Below are 21,251 nucleotides of genomic sequence, written 5' to 3'. Positions count from 1 at the left end.
TATCTAAATAACCCAGATGGAACATGCATATCTACAGAATCATGGTGAGGTAAGAAACCAGTCACCATCTGCCTGTTTATGAGGTGAACCTAATTTGCTTGATTAACAATAACAATAAAATATTAAAATGAAGATGCCTGAAACTGCAAAAAAGGAAGAGAGAGGAAATATCAGTAGAAAGAGCCATAGAAGAAAATACTTGATCAGGTATTTGCCATAGTTCCTATGATTATTCATTGAGCTTAGCACTGGAACATACAGAACTGTATGGCTGACTTATTCTTCAGTTAGGGACAAGTGTATGCCAGGGAACTGCACCTGCTTCTATTTTGGAAAAAGGAAGGAAGGAAGGAAAGAAAGAAGGAAGGAAGGAAGGAAGGAAGGAAGGAAGGAAGGAAGGAAGGAAGGAAGGAAGGAGAAAAAAGGAAAGAAAGGGAAGGCAAGTGAAGGGAACCTCTGAAATTTAGAAAAAAAGCAATGAAATAAAAAGGAGTGAGGAACCAGTGATTCCTGATATACCAAATTTGCTATCAGGAAAACGGCTGGAATAGATAATAAAGTTTTTTTTTTGTTTGTTTTGTTTTTGTTTTGTTTTTTTTAAAGAGACTGTTCTGGTCAACTATTGCAGCATTGTAAATCACCCCAACCTAAGTGACTTAAAACAATGATTTGTTATCTTCCACAGTTCTGACTTGACTGAGCTCACCTGGGAGACTCTTGTTTGGAGATTCTCATGAAATTGCAGTCAGATGTTGGTTGAGACTACAATAATCTCACGTCTTGGCTAGACTTGGACATCTAGGATGGCTACCTCATGGCTGGCAGTTGAAGTTAGCTGTTTTCAGGAATTTAACTGGAGCTGTCAACTGAGGTGCCCTACATATGATCTCTTCTATGTAGCTTAGGTTTTATGTTGTGTGGTGGCTGAGGTTTTAGAGGGAGCATACCAAAAATGAGTATTCCAAAAGATCCAGGTGAAAAGGAAGATTTCTAATGAAGATTTCTAGCATCGAAAGTCCCAGATCATAGTTTTTACCACACTGCATTAGCCAACTGAGTCACTAATTCCAGCCTAAATTCAAGGGAGGGGGAAAATAAGGCTATAGCTCTTACAATGCAGTAGCATGGATGTATAGAGAGGAGAGGAATTGATAGTGGTTATCTTGGGAGAATCTCACAGAGGTATTGCTTCTGTCTTGAACATGCTAAATGCAGTCTGTAGATACGTCATGATAGGTGTGAGTATTATGCACATCAATGTGGTCACAAATATCAATGGCAAATGGAAAATACAAATGAGATCATGTCAACCTTCCACTTAAAACCAACCAATATTCCCACCAATATTCCCACCCTGGCGATCGCCACCCGGGGGGCGTGTCCGGGCCGAGCCCGGCGCTCCCCGGGTGTCCGCATGGCGATCGCCACCCGGGGGGCGTGTCCCCGAGCCCGGCGCTCCCCGGGGTCCGCATGGCGATCGCCACCCGGGGGGCGTGTCCGGGCCGAGCCCGGCGCTCCGTGGGTGTCCCGGGGGCGATCGCCACCCCGGGGGCGTGTCCGGGCCGAGCCCGGCGCTCCCCGGGTGTCCGCATGGCGATCGCCACCCGGGGGGCGTGTCCGGGCCGAGCCCGGCGCTCCGTGGGTGTCCCAGGGGCGATCGCCACCCGGGGGGCGTGTCCGGGCCGAGCCCGGCGCTCGCCACCCGGGGGGGCGTGTCCGGGCGGAGCCCGGCGCTCCGCGGGTGTCCCGGGGGCGATCGCCACGGGGGTCATGTCCGGGCCGAGCCGGGCGCTCCCTGGGTGTCCCCAGGCGATCGCCACCCGGGGGGCATGTCTGGGCCGAGCCCGGCGCTCCGTGGGTGTCCCGGGGCGCTCGCCACCCGGGGGGCGTGTCCGGGCCGAGACTGGCGCTTCCTGGGTGTCCGCATGGCGATCGCCTCGGGGGGCGTGTCCGGGCCGAGCCCGGCGCTCCCCGGGTGTCCGCGTAGTGATCGCCACCCGGTGGGGCGTGTCCGGGCCGAGCCCGGCGCTCCGTGGGTGTCCCGGGGGCGATCGCCACCCGGGGGGGCGTGTCCGGGCCGAGCCCGGCGCTCCCCGGGTGTCCGCCTTGACAAAAGCTTTCCACATCTCTGTTTATTCTTTTGAATCCATAAAACGACCTTAAAAAAAGCATCGGGGCCAGCTAAGAAAGAATGCACTTTCTGGCCAGAGCACACAGGATTCTTTTGCCCAACAGGTTAAAGGGAGCAGAGCTGGCACAGTGGGAATGGCCCTGGTGCCCTATGAGGAGACCGGGGGAATGGGGTTGCGGAAATTCCCTAAGCCTCTTGCCACCTTCTCCTTTGCAAACCACACCATCCAGATCCACCAGGACTGGAGGCAACTGGGAATCACAGCCGTGATTTGGGACATGGTAAGCAAATCTTGAGGGGCCTCTGAAAACACCTGCAACTGATTATAAGACTGGTCTTTATTTAAAAAGAAATAAAAGAACAGCTTTGTTGAGATATAACCCATATACTGTACATGTCACCTAAAGTGTACAATGAACTGGTTTTTTAAAATAAATTCAGAGTGGTACAACCATCACCATGCTCAATTTTTAAATATCTTCGTGACCCATCCCCTCCAAAAAAAACTTCTACCCACTGGAATCACTTTCCTGATCATCTTCCCCAAAATAGATTGCACTTTAAAGGTGGGTAAAGGAAAGTTGAGGGAAGTTAAAACACTGCACAAAGGATATTGTAAGATGACAAAGCCCAAAGTGAAGATCATGTGTTTTCTTTAAAATATATATATATATTTAAAATTTCAGAAAGGGAGAGGGAGAGATAGATAGAAACATCAATGATAAGAATCACTGATCAGCCGAAACTGGTTTGGCTCAGTGGATAAAGCGTCGGTCTGTGGACTGGAAGGTCCCAGGTTCGATTCCGGTTAAGGGCATGTACATTGGTTGAGGGCACATACCCCGGTGGGGGGTGTGCAGGAAGCAGCTGGTAGATATTTCTCTCTCATCGATGTTTCTAGCTCTCTATCCCTCTCCCTTCCTCTCTGTGAAAAATCAATAAAATATATTAAAAAAAAAAAAAAAAGAATCACTGATCAGCTGCTGCCCACAGGCCCCTTACTGGGGATTGAGCCCGAAACCCAGGCATGTGTGCCCCTGATCAGAATCAAACCTGGACTCTCAGTCCACAGGCCGATGCTCTCTCCATTAAAAATCAATAATAAAAGAGTAATATGCAAATTGACCATCACTCCAACACACAAGATGGCCGCCTCCATGTGGTCAAAGATGGTTGCCCCCATGTGGACACAAGATGGCCTGCAGGGGAGGGCAGTTGTGGGTGACCAGGCCAGCAGGGGAGGGCAGTTAGGGGTGACCGGGCTGGCAGAGGAGGGCAGTTGGGGGAGACCAGGCCTCCAGGGGAGGACAGTTGGGGAGACCCACGCCTGCAGGGGAGGGCAGTTGGGGGGGACCAGGCCTGCAGGGGAGGGCAGTTGGGAGGGACCAGGCCTGCAAGGGAGGGCAGTTGGGGGAGACCATGCCTGCAGGGGAGGACAGCTAGGGGGGACCCAGGTCTGCAGGGGAGGGCACTTGGGGGCAACCAGGCTGGCAGGGGAGGGCAATTAGGGGCAACCAGGCTGGCAAGGGAGGGCAGTTAGGGGTTACCGGGCCAGCAGGGGAGGGCAGTTGGGGGCAACCAGGCCTTCAGAGGAGGACAGTTAGGGGCGACCAGACCGGCAGGGGAGGGCAGTTAGGGGCAATCGGGCCAGCAGGGGAGCAGTTAGGCATCAATCAGGCTGGCAGGGGAGTGGTTAGGGGGTGATCAGGCTGACAGGCAGAAGCGGTTAGGGGCAATCAGGCAGGCAAGCAGGTGAGTGGTTGGGAGCCAGCAGTGATAGATTGCGAGAGAGATCGGGCCTAAACGAGCAGTCGGACATCACTCGAGGGGTCCTAGATTAGAGAGGGTGTAGGCTGGGCTGAGGGACACACACACCCCACCCATGCACGAATTTCGTGCACCGGGCCTCTAGTTATATTGAGAATAAAATTCACATCTCTTAACATGGCCTGCAACATTCTATATGGTTTGCTCCATTGCAATTTCTCTGACCTCAATTCCTTCCACTATTTGCCCTGTTCACTTTGCTCTGGCCTTGATTTTATCAAACCATCCAAGCTCATTTCCACATTACAACCTTGTCAACTTCTACTGCTTATTCCTGGAAAACTCTGCCTCCAGTTGTTCATGCATCTTATTCCTTTACTTAATTCAAGTTTCTGTGTAAAAATCTCTTCACAGAGGACACCCCTTGGCCACCCTCTTTAATTGATTACCCGCTATGCTCCACTCAGTCACCATCATGTCATTGCTATCTGAAACTACTTTGTTCTTCTATCGTTTAGTTATAGGCATCTATTTCCCTCCCTCTCCCCCCTGGCCCCACCATGACTATAAGCCCAATTGGAGCAGGGACCTTACCTGTCTTGCTCACTTTCACATCTCCAGAACTTGAAATAGTGTATGACACATAGTGATACTAAGTACTTATTTTATAATAGATGAATAAATGTGGGCCATGCTCAAGTTTTCTTTTTAATTGCTTATAATTAGAAATAACTTAAATATCCATAAAATGTGTGAGTCTTATGCATAATTCTTTCAACTTTCTATTTCATCTATTACTATCCATCTGCCATGTAATTTAGAAAGAAGAGAGTCATGTTCCTTAACTTACCTTTATAACTCTAATCTATCAGTTATGTAGACTCCTATTGCTGCCACACTTGGCAGTGGTCTCTCTAGTAGCCTGTAGCATTCTTTGTTTCTGTTATGCTACATGAAAGAAAACAATACAAAAAAACAAAAACAAAAAATATTTTTTTGCACTTCTCATTTTCTAATCCAAGATGGTTTTAGGAAACTAAGGATGCAGGAATTAAAGAGAGAAGACAGAAAAGTTAGCACTCACTATCTTACAAGATTATTTTTTTTCTATTCTTTTTTTTGGGGGGGATTCCATAATCCAATCTCTGTTCATCATTTGACATCTGTTGCCTTAAAATTTACATGACAATTTCAGTGGACTAAACTTCCCTTAGACACCTATATCCTCTTCCTACTTTATGGCTTTATGGAATGCTGTGTCCTCTTTTATTGCTCCAGTTAAGTACCTTTCATCTCTGAACATTTATTTTGTATATCTGCTCATTTGGAAAGACTTACTCAGACCCCATCAAACCCTTTGCCAACCCTTTCTAAATTATTTTTTAATCTTTATCATTGAGAGTATTACATATATCCCATTTTTTCTCCCATTGACCCCTTGTAGCCAGCCCCTGCCCTCCACCTCAGGCCTCAACCACAATATTGTTTGTGTCCAAGGATTATGCGAATATGCATACAAGTCCTTTGTTCTTTGGTTGATCTCTTCCCACCCACCTACCCACTCCTACCTTCCCTTTGAGATTCGACAGTCTGTTCCATGCTTCTTTGTCTCTGGATCTATTTTGGTAATCAATTTATTTTGTTTATTAGATTCCACATATGAGTGAGATCATGTGACACTTATTTTTCTCTGACCGGCTTATTTCACTTAGCATAATACTAAATTAGGTCTTGTGTTATTAATTATTATACGGTATAGTAAGTGCTGTCTCCTCATCCAGCTATAAGTTCTGTGATGTCATGGGAGTCATTTTTTTTATATGACTATTAATTCTATTGTCAAATCTAAGCACATAGTACTCACTCAGTAAGTACTTAGTGAGTTGGATAAAATTAAATCACAGCAAAATGGAAACCAAGAAAATTGTAGGGAATTAGGATAGTGGTAGATAATGTCAAAAGGCTAAAAAAAGAACACTTACTGGCCTATTCCTTTTAGACACACTAATTTTATTAGTTCAGGCTCAATTATATGTGCTTTTCTAGAAATGTCACCATTGTCTCATATGTTAAGAAAAGAAACTGAAACTGAAGTTATTGAGAGGGCAAGCATGAAATCAGACATTTTTTGTACTCCTTTACCAACACACCCATTACTTCTCCTCTTACTTCTTTGCATTTTTCTTGATCAGTCTGTAGGATGCAGGTGCAGAAAGTCGGCACCAGGTGCACTCTATAATATTCTATGCTACCTCTGACAAAAGAGACTTTTCACCCATGTATTTTTATAATCATCAATTCTTTTCCATATCTATTTAGATGCAGCTACATTTATAAAATTATACCTTGGATGTGTGTTTTGGGGTGTCTTTTATAGGAATATAGAAATTGGATGTCATACCCATCTCAATAATTGAGCTTATTGGCAAAAAACTTTTCAACTTTAAAGGAAAAAAAATACTACATTTTGAGAAATTAAGTATATATATAATATACTTTAATTTTTTAAGGTAATATACTTTTAGAAAATCGATAACATGGTGCTTTTCCACTTTTTTTTTTTTTAAAGAAACTGAGAGGAGACACAGTCTGCTAGCAAGCTGGTTAAATCTTACTTTGTTCATTGCATACAGAGAGCAATTTGAAATTGCATCTAAGGAACCTTCAGTTCAGCAGAGCAATTCATCACCTTGTTAATAGCCCTATTATAAGGTCCCTTTGAAACACCCCTGTAATTGAAGCTTTCCAGGTGGGAAAAGCAACAAAATAACAGATTTAGCTCTGGCACAGGCTGCAATGCTTGCAAGGATTATCAGATATTTTACAATGTAGATTGATCCGTAATTGTAGAACAAGTTTTTCTGTGAAGTCTGAAAGATTTGGACCAGTTGGTGGTTGGAGATGATGGATGAAATAAATGAATGGAAAGATAAAACTAATGAATACTTGAATTATGACTGTAGTGGCTTGGAAAATCAAGGATTTTGCTTTCTGGTTTAAAATTTCCTATAAAGTAGAAGTGGCTGGTTAAGAAATACACACATTTCTCTGTATATATGTGTCTTTATTGCAAGAATGGGGATAGTATTGAGTCTCTTAAATACCACAAGTGATCTGTTGCCATGTGTACTACAGAAGTATCACACTGAATTTGGCACTAACCCTTTCACTTTCAGAAAGAGCACAAATACCCACTCTCCCCTCCAAATGCCCACCACTTCTCTCAGGGCATGCCTATTAGAGGCCAAGACAAATGTGCTGCATTTTCCTGCTTCTCAGCTGCACGGCTTACTCTGTAATCTAATGCCAACTCCCATAAAATTCAAGCTGTAGCAAGTAACCTTATACAATAGGTCATTCACACAGCTTTGTCCCTTTGAGTTTATGGGAACAGTACACTATACCTAGGCTTGGAACCACTCTCTTTGACTAATGGTAGACTCTTGGTCATCATTTGTGAAAGCCAGTTCTTAGGTCAGCCAGATAAAAAGAGCTTCTTATAGATTTTTCATGTCTATTTTCCCCCATACTTTGATACCCATGAGGAATATTCTCTTTTTACTTATACATTACATCTGTGCCTCATTTTTTAAATTTATCACATCCTGCCTCATATTTTAAATATTCATATAACTTCCCCATATTTCTCCTATTAGACTGAAAGCTCCCAAAGGACAAGGTGTTTGTCTAATCCAGCTTCTTAGGTATCAAAGAAATGAAAGGTTACTACACACAGTAGTGTTATTCCATACTCACTTAATTAACATATTAATGGACAAACAATTTTGAGAGACTGTATGGTACAGGTTCAACTTTGGATGAAGGAAACTGATGTATAATCAACTCAGGACTGAAGTTATACTGAAAGATTGACTGGCTCTGTAGAGATAGACATACCTTTGGAATTTCAGATCAGTTTCAGATACTTTGTTTTTAAAATGATGAGATGGATAGGTGGACTCTAATGAACAAAATAGAACAAAAGAGATCCAGAAACATGAAACATGGAACAGACTGAAGAATCTCAGAGGGAAGGTGGGGGGAGGGGCTGGGGAAAGATTAACCAAAGAACTTATATGCATATATGCATAAGCATAACCCATAACACAGACTATAGTGCAGTAGGCCTGGGGGGTTGTGAGGTGAAGAAGGTCATTGACGGGGAGGGGGAGCATCTGTAATATTTTCAACAATAAAGATAAATTTAAAAATAAAATTATAAGATGTAGACCACAGAGGCAAAGTTGCTTTCCTAAATGATGTAGCAGCAGCCAGTTGTTATCAAGCTCAATTCTCAAGACCCTAAGAAGGGCCCTAGTGGAGAAGAGTCTAGTGAAGAAGATACTATAGGAAGAAGCAAAATTCCTTATCCAACTCAGGAGAAACCAAGCTTCTAACCTTGAGCCCTCATATGCCCAAAGATTCTTAGACTGTCATACTTGGTCAAGACGGAGGGTGAGACAAAAGTATTGGAGCAGAGGAGCAGTACTGACCCTAACAAGACAAGTCTGAGCCTCCCAACACCAGCAAAGACTTTCACTGGCATGAGTCAACAAAGGAAACCTCAGCGACCCATTTAAGTACCAGCATGTCTCCATGACCAGTTTCTAAAGCTGTGTGGAGCTTTCCCTGGTGCTGCCACAGCACAGACCCACCCCCCTCTCTAATTTAGCATATTTTGCTCATCTAGATCTAACCTCTTTTTGTAAATCTAGTTGCTGAGAAACAGTACAAAAAACCTCTTTTAAAAAATGTTTTCTAATAGTAAATTTCACACAAGTTAGAAGTAGCTAGAATAGATGAACTCTCTTATTCACATCCTCCAGTACCAGTAAAAGACTTTTCTCAATGTCTGTACTTAATCATGCCTGATTGTGCCTTCCCAGTCCATCTTAGCATTTTGCCATGTGTGATCAATCCCCCAGTCTCAGCTCAGCCTCACCTGTAATTTAGTCTGATTCAGACCTCTGTCTGATTTACCATGAACTTACCAAGACATAGCTCCACCTCAATCCCAGACCAACGGCCGTAGATCTCTCTAGTCTGTCCATTCATTTATTTTTTTTTTCACTTTTGTTTCTCAAAGTTCCATTTCGCACCTATTAGGCACTCAGACACTATGCTGAATACTAGAAATTTAATCACTGATAACTCTCAGTTGCTGTCCTGATGGAGATAATGTCTGATCCAACTGAGGTGAGCTCTAAGTACTATAGGGTATTAGGAAAAAGAATGAGGGTCTGTTCCACCATGGCTAAGATGAAAAAATGGCAGCAAAGTTAGGGCTAAAGTCTAAATCTCAAGGGATTGCATTTCTATGATACCAGGTATCTACTGAGAAGCACACGATACCTTTGATTAGGTGCCTGTTATTTACTAGCCTAACAGAGCCAGACTTTTGAATAAAATAATGACTGCTCTATTGAAGTAGCACTGCGTATGAATGTATGACTCCTTCCAAAGAAGGTCAGATAGTAAGTCCTGGCTGAAATGGAGTCAGGGGAAAGTGCTGGGGAGTAAGAGCTTCACATAACTTCTAAACAAAGAGAATGATGATGCAGGGGAAACCACACAAAGTATGACTGAGAGACATGAGTTCCAGTATTGCCTCTGCCAATAATTAGCAAGAAACTTTTTTTCTCTAAATCTTGGGTTTTGATACTGTAAAATAAGAGAGTTGGGCTTAATCTTCTCTAAGATTTCCAATATGTCGCATGGCTATATTTCTCTCTGGCCTGATCTTAAGGCAGAGCAAGGGGCTGCCATCACCCCATGGCTGGGATTAGCTGTGTTGTGATCACTTACTAGACTCCAGTTTCTGGTTGTTGACACTAAACTATATTATGGGATTTTCCCCAAAACATTGTCTTGTAATTTCTCATAACCATATCACAGATGGAACTCAGATGCTCTCTCATGCATCATCTCTTTCCACTGCCTGGCCACCTGGAGCAAGTATTAGTGTTTTCATGATTTTAGAAGAGAAAACTGAGGCTATGACACCACTGAATAGCATTTGAAAGGTAATTGTCTTTTCCAGTGCTTCTCAAGGGCCTATGTATAAGCTGCTTTTCTGAAATGGATGCTATCCAACCACCTTTTTCTTTCTTATATTTGTTAGAGCTGATGTTAGAATAGGGTTGGTCAGTAGTATGATAAGTGTAGATGCACCTCACGCTATAACAAAGATGCATGCTTGAATAGTTGTGTACAAATAGTTCTTTTATTCAGTATTCAATATGCTGAAGATCTCTTCAATGACAAAAAAATTTTCATACAGTAAATAATTACACCTCATGGCAGACGCTGCCCCCAATGGTTTGTTCTGGAAACTTAAAATTTCTACTAGAATGTGTGCTGAAGTAGAAGCATGGCTGCATTCTAATAGGGTCCACATAGCTTCCGGGGAGAACATCCCTTTCTCAGTGATACCCTGCTGAATCTGGGGTGCAGAACCATAGGCCCCTTGCTTTGTTTAATGCTTCCTTCCTGCTCTAGTGCCTGTATTTCTTGACAGCTGTGCTGTTCTTACATCATTTTAAGTAAATTAAAATTATTAGTGTAGTTTTAATAGCCAGTGATCCCTGAGGCCAAGTAACAAACAGTGCAATTTGAAGAAAATTGGATAAATAAAATAAGGAGGAGACAAATGAAACAATAGTTCAGAAAAGGAATGAGAAAAAGATTAGCCTATTAGCAAGGCCATCAACACTAAAAATTAGAATAATAATAGTGTATTACTTCAAACAGGAGCCAGCACACAGGACAAAACTGGTTGGTGCTGATAGTGCTTTGATTTTAAGAACACCAGGAGGACCTCCAGGCCACCCATCTTCACCAGCCTGGCTTCCGTTTGAGAGGGTGTGACTGATTCTTTGGTCTCCACTAACCAGCCCCTTAGGAGGGGCAATCCATTATGCCTTATTTAACTTACACCATTGTGGACAGGAACGTTTTATTTATGTTTACCACTTCCATTTCACTTGTAAATAGGATAGTTGTGCCAATCTATTTGTTTAATCTTTTAGGTATCCATAACATCATGATCTCTGCTTCCAGAAAACAGTTACCAGGGACATGAAAGATACATATTTTTAAGACATGAAAAGAGAAAAAAGATTGGGCAATGACCATCTGCAGATGTAAGCAGATTTCAGTAGTGGGGAGAAGAGAGGGGTCCTGGGGTAAGGGGTTTTCCCAAATGCCACCGGAATGCCTTGCTGGGTTTTAGACCTTGGACATGTTGCTTAGCTTCTGTGAACATCAGGCTCTGCATCTGAAAACAGGGCTAAAAGAAGGATCTCTTTTAGAAAGATCTTGGGATGATTTAGACATCACATACACAAAGTACTTAACGCAGGGCCTGAAGTACAATAAATGCACAATAAAGGTCAGCCATTATTATCATGTCTTTTTTTTATGCAGAAATGGGGAGAATCTTTGGGATTAAAGAAAAATGTACAGAAGGTTGGGTTTAGCAATCCTAGAGGCCATGCTAGCTATTTTCTGTGTTTGTGAAGGTCTAGGTTAAATTAGCCCTCTGCGATACAGAAATAGTAACAGCCAACATTTAGTGAGAGCTTTCTTTGCCCTGGGCACTGTTTACATGCTTTCTGTGATTTTCTCAAAATGACTCTGATTAGACGCTATCATTGCATAACCATTTCACAGATAAGAAAACTAAGACATGGAACATTTAAGGATCATGCCCAAGATAACAGATTTGCACAGCTAACACAGGGTAAACCCAAGGCATGAATTCCCAATGCAGTCTTGCAATGGATGCCTTGCCTGCTGCCAGCATGCCACCCCATGACTATCGGCGGCTGAAGTTCAATGCCATGGCCTACCTAAGCTGCCCCGTATAGTCCTACTTTTGTGCAGAGTGTGGACCCCAGTGTGGAGCTGGAGGGCTGGAGAAGAGGCACATTTCCCTAATCCACTGGCCTAGGGTTTTCACATTCTCACCAGAGCCCTGCCTGAGCCAGGGCAGGCTCGGGGCCTGAGCTAGCCCTTCTTCCTTGTCTTGCACACACTCCGCCTCTGGAGCCAAGCTCAGCTCCTCCTCTACAGCCAGTGTTCTGTTCTCCAGGAGGGTGTGCCCAGGAAAAGACTAATCATCTGAAAGTGTTGGCCATGGGAACGGATGCCCTGGTGTCACTTGATCAAAGAAGACAGAGCTGTTAATGTACCGGAGCATGCTCACTGCGGAAATGAGTCACACTACAGAGCCTGGATGCTGCAGCATCATTCGGAAACTGTAACAGAACTCAAGGGCCACTCTCAAGTGGCGGAGAGCTTGGCAGATGGCCAGGAAAAGGTGGGAGGGTGCCAGACTCCTAATGAAAGGATGGCTTCACAGTCTGGCCTCTTGCTATAACTGTCTCTCCTGCTTTCTCTTTTTAAAGCTATTTTTCCTATTATAAATAATGCCATCAAATGAAGACCATTGTCTTCCCTTACACACAAGAGGCCCATTCAGAATCTTCAGCAGTCATGAAAGGAAAAGCACACACAATAAAAAAGATACGGGGTGTGGTGTGTTCCATCAGGAGGGAAGTGGGAGGTGAAGGAGGGAGGGGAAGAGCTGGGCCGAGTGAGGAAAAGCCCACTGTGTACAACTTGCCCAGCCAGTTGGAAAATCTCTTGTGAAATCTTGCAGTTAATGCTGGTTCACAGGGAACAGCAGGAGGCACAGAAAGGTGAGACAGATGCAGGGAACTGTGCTCATGGTTTCTAATACCTTTGGGAGACAAAAAATAATAAGTAGTATGATGATCGATGCAAACAGGAGAACAGATCTGGTGACCAAAAGGGCATATTTTCTGTAGCCTTTGGCACAAAGATATCACTCCAATTAGCCTTCGTTTTCCTGGGCAGCATTTAAATGAGTTTCTTTGCCATTTTGCAAGGTAGACGGGCAATCAGCTGGTGTTTTTATTATTATTATTATTATTATTATTATTAAAATAAGACTATTGAGAAAGTTTAAAATCCTTTTAAGGATAGATTTTTCATACTATTAGTTATATTTTTACATTCAGGCATCAACACCAGATTGGCCAATACCAAACTTTTCTCTTTAATTCTTAAAACACAGCTGTTACATTTCAAGGAGAGGAAAGAATGAGGGAAGGAGATAGCAGGGCATATTGATTAAAAGAGAAGAATCTGGAACAAGACTACTTGGATTCAAATGAATCCCATTGTTCATTAATGTGAAACATTGGGCAAGTTACTCAATATCTCTGTGCCTCTGTTTATCATTTATAATTTGGAAATAATAGTAGAAAGTACCACAGAAGATTGTTGTGAAGATTATATGAGTTAGTATAAGTGACGTATTTAGAAGAGTACTAGTACCTGGCACATCCTACGTGCTAAAGAATCATTATCAAATAGAGGACCAGCATCTTCCCTTATATTGTCACATAAGATAATCCAGGAGCAGATATGACATGCAATGGTTCTGACCTGAGTTTTCTCCTGTCGATGTACCACACTGTGAATGCTTAAGATTTTATTCAGAAGAAAATGCAAATCATACCTCTTTCTTCTCTATGCCTGTGAAGCAGTTGAATGTAACTTGTCACCCAGGTTGGACACAGAAGTGCCAACCACAAAATCTTTACTCACTCTTTATTCACTCTTCTTGTCATTTAGCCAGATTTATCATAAGGATACACTAAATCAGGATGGTCACCACAAGCCCCATTATTAGAGGCTTTAGTAACATCTGATCAATAACCTCAGAAGAAAGCAAATGAGTTCTAAGAAAAGGTCTTTGAATCATATACCATATTCTATGACTTTTACCCCAAATCACCAAGAAAAATGAAAAGATTGCTTCTTCTTTGAGATTATGGATTATGCTCTGATGAAATTTTCCCCTTGAAAGTTATCTCTTCCTATATTTTAAATATCATTCCCTATGTACAAATGTTCACCATGCCATAGTGAATCTCATTAGCAATGAGACTGAGCACTACAAGTACATTAATTATTGAGGCTGCTTTCTATGAGAGACAGCCTCTATCCACCACTGTGGCCATGTCCTCATTGTTCAAGCTATCTCGCGATGGTAAAGCTAACATGTTGCACTGCCCATAGAGTTTTAGACTGCCCTGAGTGCACCAAATGTACCAAGCATTTAGACCCATCTACATTATTACACATATAAGATGAAAGCTAAAGAAACCTGGACATATGGAAACCTATAAAATTGCTTTAAATGTGGAGAGAAAAGAATTCTGAATCTCAAAGGAAAAAGTTTTACATAGTACAATATTGCTAATTCAAGTTAATACTGGAGAGTGAAGATCTGCATAAAAGCACCATTGAGTCCATGCCTTGTAGTATGGCTCTCCATAAGAGAACTCCAGCCCCCTGAGTGTTCTTGGAAAATTTTCAGGGGTAATTTTAGTTGCCCCCGTGATTGGATGTATTATTGGAATATAGTGGATGAGGTCCAGGCATCTGATGTCCTGCATTGTGTGGAGAGCCAGACCCAATGAAAAATCCTACCTCCCTCACAACTTTGTGTCTTGTACTGGATGTTTGCATAGGCAAAGATCTGGTCATGTGCTAGGCATGTTATTTCTACATCAGTTAGGGTTATTTTCCTCTTCCTCTCATAATATGCTAATAAATCTAGTCTGTTATTATGTAGCTTGGTGCTAGTTTTTAGTTTAATGTTTGCTTCCACCTCTGTTCTTTCATTTTCCTGTATAGTTTGACTGAAATGGCTTCTGATCTTTTTATAGCTCTTAATCGAGGGGTAGTCATTTTAAGCATCCAAAAAAATCTAATTCATCATTACGACTTCCAGTATAGTCATGCCTAAGATTTTCCAAATTCAAATATGTATTACTTTATTATTAAATGTTTTCTTGCTATTTCTCCTTTATAAAAGAACATATTATTAATATTTAAATTATACATGAAATCATTTTTATACTTATGAATTTTCAATTTAGAATAGAGGGGTATATTTATAGCATATTATACATATCCTACCTAATAATAGACAAATATGCAAATTGACCGTACCTTCGCTATGCCCACGATTGGCCAGGAGGCGCAGAGGGGCGGGACTCGGGGTGGCCAGGGTGGCCAATTAGGCTGGCGGGACGCTGAGCTCGCATCGCCAGTGGCGGCGTGAGCTCAGCATCTGCGCCATGGCTGTGAGGCGGCACAGAAGGGGCCTCTGGGGCAACAAGCCCACGTTCCGCCATGGACCATCAAAAGCAGGGGAGCTGGGTGCCTGTCTGCTCCGGCACCAGGCCTTTCAGAAGCCTCTGCCGTGCAGGAGGCTTCTGAAAGGCCTGGCGCACCAGCAGACAGGCACCCAGCTCCCCCGCAATCGAAAGCGAAAGCAGGGGAGCTGGGTGCCTGTCTGCCGTGCAGGAGGCTTCTGAAAGGCCTGGTGCACCAGCGGACAGGCACCCAGCTCCCCCGCGATTGAAAGTGGGGAGCTGTGTGTCCGCTCCAGCACCAGCAGACCCCCTGCCATCAAAAGTGGGGAGCAGGCTGCTAGCAGTGTTCACGGAGCGTGCTAGGCTTTGCGGAGCAGTGGATATGGCCTGGATGGCAGGTTAGGCCTAGGGGACCCTACACGTGCATGATTTAATCATGCACGGGGCCTCTAGTATTACATAAATATACTATAAATTGTTATGATGTGTGTTGAATATATATGTTTTGTTTTATGGATTATATATTTACATATATGAATGTCATGTATAAAACATTTAGTATAGATACATATGTCACATGTTATAGATATGTGCTATATAGGTATGTATATTATATAGGTATATATATTATATGGGTGGTATAATATTATTTATGTTATATGCTTATCTATTCACATCAATGTGCTACATATATGGATATATGTGCATTCCATGATCATAATGCATGGGTATATGCATGTTACATATTACATGTCATATCCATTATACACATATTATGTGTTTGCATAACAAATGTTGATGTGTGCACATATGTACTATATGGGTTTATGATAGATTTCAAATACACATACATATGTGCCTTACACATATACATGTTCATTGCTTTGTACATTCATGTTATATATGTTTTATATATTATATAACAGAAAGGGGAACTTACCTATAATACTTTTTAGGATGAGATCCTCCATGAGAGTAAAGTAGTTGGAGAGGCCTTGCTGTGATATTTATTTATTATAATCTCTTTCCTTAAATGGTTAGTGATGGGTTTGTAACTTTTAGCATTTGAGTCACATTTTCATGGTGTGTTTCAAGTGAGATTTAACAAGTCTAGAAAGATTGAAAAGATGGGAGTTATAAGAATGAGATGATGTATTATTATTACTGATTCATCAGTACTAACTTGACTGAAGCCATGTTGGAAACGAGAGCATTCTAGTCAGTTTGCTTACATCCCCATCTTTTCCCATTTGTAGGTCTGAGACAGAGGCAAAAAGGCCCATAAATATCTCTGACTCTCATTTGTATTTTTACATATGCATGTTATTCAATTTCATTTATCCAGCTAAGGCTACCATTAGAAGTTCCCAAAGAGACAGAGAAAACAAAAGAGTTAGAGAAATTAGAGATATAAATTCATCCTTAATATCTGAAATACACTATAGGTAGACAGGCCCCCAAGCCTCTTGGGACTGTCAGCTCATGCTGAGTCTGTCCTCAGTCTCCTCAGAAATTCTGCCAGTTGACTGACACCATGTGAATCTTCCACCTCCTTACCTTGACATATCAGTTACTGCATTATTACAGACACAGACCTAACTCCTGTTGATGCTAAGTATGACTCAGATATTAGAACTTCCGGTGGACCAATTATTCCCTGCCATGTGGTTAACCCTGAGATCAGCAATAAATTGTCCTTCCAGGCTTCATCTGGTAAGAGTTTTAAAATGGGATTTCTTAGCAGATTATCAAGGCTGTGGAAGTCTTTGACTGAGTCTAGTTGTAGCCTAGTCAAAGCTATGAGATATATTCAGGCCATGCTCTTCTTTTGTGTGTTGACTTTTAGCCTTAACTAAGTAGCAATTTTGCTTCCCAAAGACTTACTGAGAGCTTATAAGATACTAGAGGCCTGGTGCATGAAAATTCATGCACTGAAGGGGGGCCCTTCAGCCTGGCCTGCCTCCTCTCACAGTCCGGGAGCCCTCAGGGGTGGGAGGTGTCCCGGCGATCAGGGGAAGGCAACACCCCCATCACACTTCTGCTGCTGCCACTGCCAGCAGCACAAGCCTCAGCCGGCCCTGGTTACCTGAGCCTTGGGCAGCCCTGGGCGGCTGGGCAACCACCATCCTAGGCTTGCCTGTGCCTTGGGCCAGCCCTGGGCGGCTGGGCGGCTGGGGGGCTGATGGCAAGTCTGGCCACACCACACACTTGTCCCCTCACCACCCCGCAGGGCTGAAAGGACTGGGGGACTCCGACGGGGCTAGGGGGACTGGGTGCCGCCATCTTGTGGCTATGGGCACCACCATCTTTGTGACGGCATTATGGTCAATTTTCATATTCCCTCTTTATTAGATAGGACAGTTTGTTCTTCATTTGGTTGTGGAGGGTAGCCTTGCCTAGAGGTGACCATAGCAAGGACACTGAGGGGAAAGACATCATTAAGAGATGCTGAAGCCAGATCAATTATTAACCTGAAATAGTCAAACCTTTAGAAGATGTCAGATCTTTAGATCACCCACATTTAGGCTGCAAGGCAATCAAATAGGTAATTTGGAGCCTATAGGAAAGGGATACAGTAAAAGGTATCAATAATTTCTTTGATATGTACTAAGAGCCAGAGATCCTACCCTTTTGAGTACACAATGACAACTTTAAAGTCCCCGAAGTGACCTGTGTAGTCCCAATTGATCCACTATTCTGCATTAGTCTAAGTGCATTGCAAGGACTTCTTTGACACATTAAAAGTGGAGCCTGACTGGTGTGGCACAGTGGTTGAGCCTTGACTTATGAACCAGGAGGTCATGGTTCAATTCCCAGTCAGGGCACAAGCCCGGGTTGTGGGCTTGAGCTCCAATGTGGGGAATGTAAGAGGCAGACAGTCAATGATTCTTTCTCATCATTGATGTTTCTATCTCTCTCCATCTCCCTTCCTCTCTGAAATCACTATATATATATATATATATATATATATATATATATATATATATATATATATATGTAGTTTAAAATAGTGGCTGCTGGCCTTAGCTGGTTTGGCTCAATGGATAGAGCTTTGGCCTGCCGACTGCAGGGTCCTAGGTTCAATTCCAGTTACAAAAGCACATGAGGGAGGCAACCAATCAGTGTGTCTCTCTCACATTAATGTTTCTCTCTCTGTCCCACCCCCTCCCTTCCACTCTCTCTAAAAATCAATGGAAAAAAATATCCTCAGGTGATTAACAACAAAGTTGCTGCTTGTAACACTGGGCTGAAAAGGGTGTGTGTGTGTGTGTGTGTGTGTGTGTGTTTTGAGATGGTTCATAGTGTATGATCCATTAGAAATATTCACATCTATGGAATGGAAAAGGTCTGAATCATAATATCTGTTTCTCTTTACTCAAAGCATTCATTAAGATTAGACTCTAGTGAAATAATTCATGGAATAGCATTGTACCTTCCCTTCCTTTCCTTTCACTCAGAGAGAGGATGTAAATAAACAAAAAGAAGCACACTTCATCCTCTGTCAAATGTGTTACTCTCAGACTGGATTCTTACTCAGCTATGTAGAGCTCTCCTGGTCAACAAAGAAATGCATGGAAAGCCCTCCTGCTGCCAGTGATGGAGAGCCTCACGCGGGAGCAGGGAGCTGATGCTCCATGTGGTGATAGTATGAGCTCCGATGAAAGGAAGAAGGCTTTCAAGGGCTCCTAATGTTTACGTTTTATAGAAATGACCTGTTACAGTGTTTCTGCTTAAGAGAGGACAGAAACACAGACTGTGCCTTATTTAACTTTATATCTGAGTACTTCTTGTAATACGTGTACTGAGTAGACACTCAAGAAATAGTCCTTGACTGAATGAACCTGTAAATGAATGACTGAAGGTCACTGAGCCTCCATCTCTTCCTCAGTAAAAAAAGGGGATAAGAATGACTTTCTCTGGGTTTCTGTGAGCACTTTGTAAGATAATATACACAATGTACCAAACTCACAGAAGATGCTCAATAAATATTAATGCTCATCCATTGTTCCATTCAACTCCTCACCTGGTTGGAACTAGGGAACGTGTTGCACTGGGCCAGAGACATGGTGTGCATGAAGGATTCAGGCAGAGTGAATCCCATCTATTGAGATCATTAGGCTTATGCAGATTTCAGCATAATATTAGTATTCATCAGCCTCCACTACTGTCTGTTATGACTTTGTGTTTGTAAAGACCTGTCCCTCCCCTCTGAACCTGGGACATATTGACTTTAATTGAGTATGGTCATTGATGTCAGAATAAGTCCCTATAAAGCTCTTTTTTATGCCTATTTACTAGTATATATATATGCCTTTTTTGCCTCTGAATATCCTCATCTTCTCCAGTTGTGCTTAAATACTCCAAAAATGATGCCCAGTCTACCACATGCATTATATATGTTCCATTTGCCACTCCACATCCACTTCCCACTCCTATCCATCCTACTCTGCTCAAGGACAACATCAATGGGTTCCTTGCTGGCATTTGCAGGTTATATCCAACCACAGAGGTGTGTGTGAGTGTTGCAGTGGGAGGTGGTGGAATGTAATGGCACTGCGATACATTGAAGGAGAAGAGGAGAATGGTATTCTGATATTTGTTCCCAAATTCTCTCCCTGCTGTCATTCCAGTTGACTATCTGCATACACCAAAAGCCACAATGGCTGCCAGGCAGCCTTCTATCTAGGTTCTGGTAACTTCTCACTCCCTTGTGTTGGAGAGTGGGAATTTTTCAGCATTCCAGAGAGGCCGTGGACTATGCCCCAGATAGAGATGTCAGTGCTGACACTAGGCCAAGCCTTGAGATATGGTCTCATGGCCCCTTCCCAGCACGTAGGCTTCTTTCACAGAACACTGTCAGCTTTCTGAAGAACAGGATGACCTTGTGAATAACATGGTTGTCATTGGCATGATCCTGACGTTGCTTGGGAAAAACTGTTTTGTCTTGGGTTACTTGTTCTGCAAAAACCGGATGTGGTTAATGTGCTTAAAAGCGGTCCTACACAAAGGGTCGCTGCTGCTCTCTGGTCTCCCTGCGTGGAGAATGGCAGAGCAGTCGCCGGGTCATCCGGCCGCCCGGCTAATAAAGGTTCCCTAAATTTTAATTTGGTCTGGGCTCCAGTGGTCATTCACTCGCATCCGCTCTACAACACCTTGCCCATTCAGTTTAGGATTGGTAATGGCTCCCCTTTTTAAAAAAAATTAGCAAAAGACAATAATTCAGTGGACTTGCACAGACATTGCCATCAACTAGTAAGTTAATAATGGACTCAGAAGCCCAGGAAGAATTTCAAGAGATCACCTAGTCCTTTCTTTTTACAAAGCTGAAGCTAATGAACAATGATCTATATGTAAAAATGTAAATACTGTAATAATTAAATTATAACATAGATGCTGACATTTTTTCTCTTGATGTTAACACTACTTGACTTTGCTACAGAATGCATGTACTTTTTAAAATTTTTATTTTTCAAGTACAGTTTGCATTTGACATTATTTTCTATTCGTTTCAGGTGTACAGCATAATGGTTAGACAATCTTATACTTTACAAAGTGCCCGCTTCTCCCCCAACCCCCACTATTTTAGGTATCCACCTGGCGCAATACACAATTATTACTATATTGTTGACTATATTCCCTATTTTTTACTTAGGTCAAATGTGAGGGGCAAATCTCATCTAGTGAAAGAGAATGAGGAGGAGGAGGAGGAAGAGAATGTAGAGGAGGAGGAAGAGGAAGGGGAACGAGAGTTAAGAAAAAATAGGATAGAGTGGGCAAAGTTATGACAAGCCCTCAACTACTTAATTTCTTTCTCTAATTTTCAGAGCTTCAAACTTCCTAGATATACATGGAAATGAGTATCTCCTCATTGTGGTGCTGGGGAACACACATTTCAGTGAACTTCAGATTTCATTAATTATTCCGGTGCAATGTTATTATAAACTGTTGTTGATTATCTACTCTTCTGGGCATGTGGCTGATGCCAGAATGTCAGTTTTATATTAAAAGGATGTCGTTTGTGAAAACTAAATACAGAAATAAAGTATGTGTTTAATTATGGCTTTAATCTTCCCTGAGCTCAGTTTTTAGAAAGGTGGGGGATGGCGTGCTGAAAGCCTATGGGTTTAATAATATTTTCCTAAAATGATTCGTATTCC

Source organism: Eptesicus fuscus, chromosome 10 (assembly GCF_027574615.1).
Source record: "Eptesicus fuscus isolate TK198812 chromosome 10, DD_ASM_mEF_20220401, whole genome shotgun sequence".
In the NCBI taxonomy this organism is placed as follows: Eukaryota; Metazoa; Chordata; class Mammalia; order Chiroptera; family Vespertilionidae; genus Eptesicus; species Eptesicus fuscus.
Note: the sequence above shows the minus strand (reverse complement) of the source record.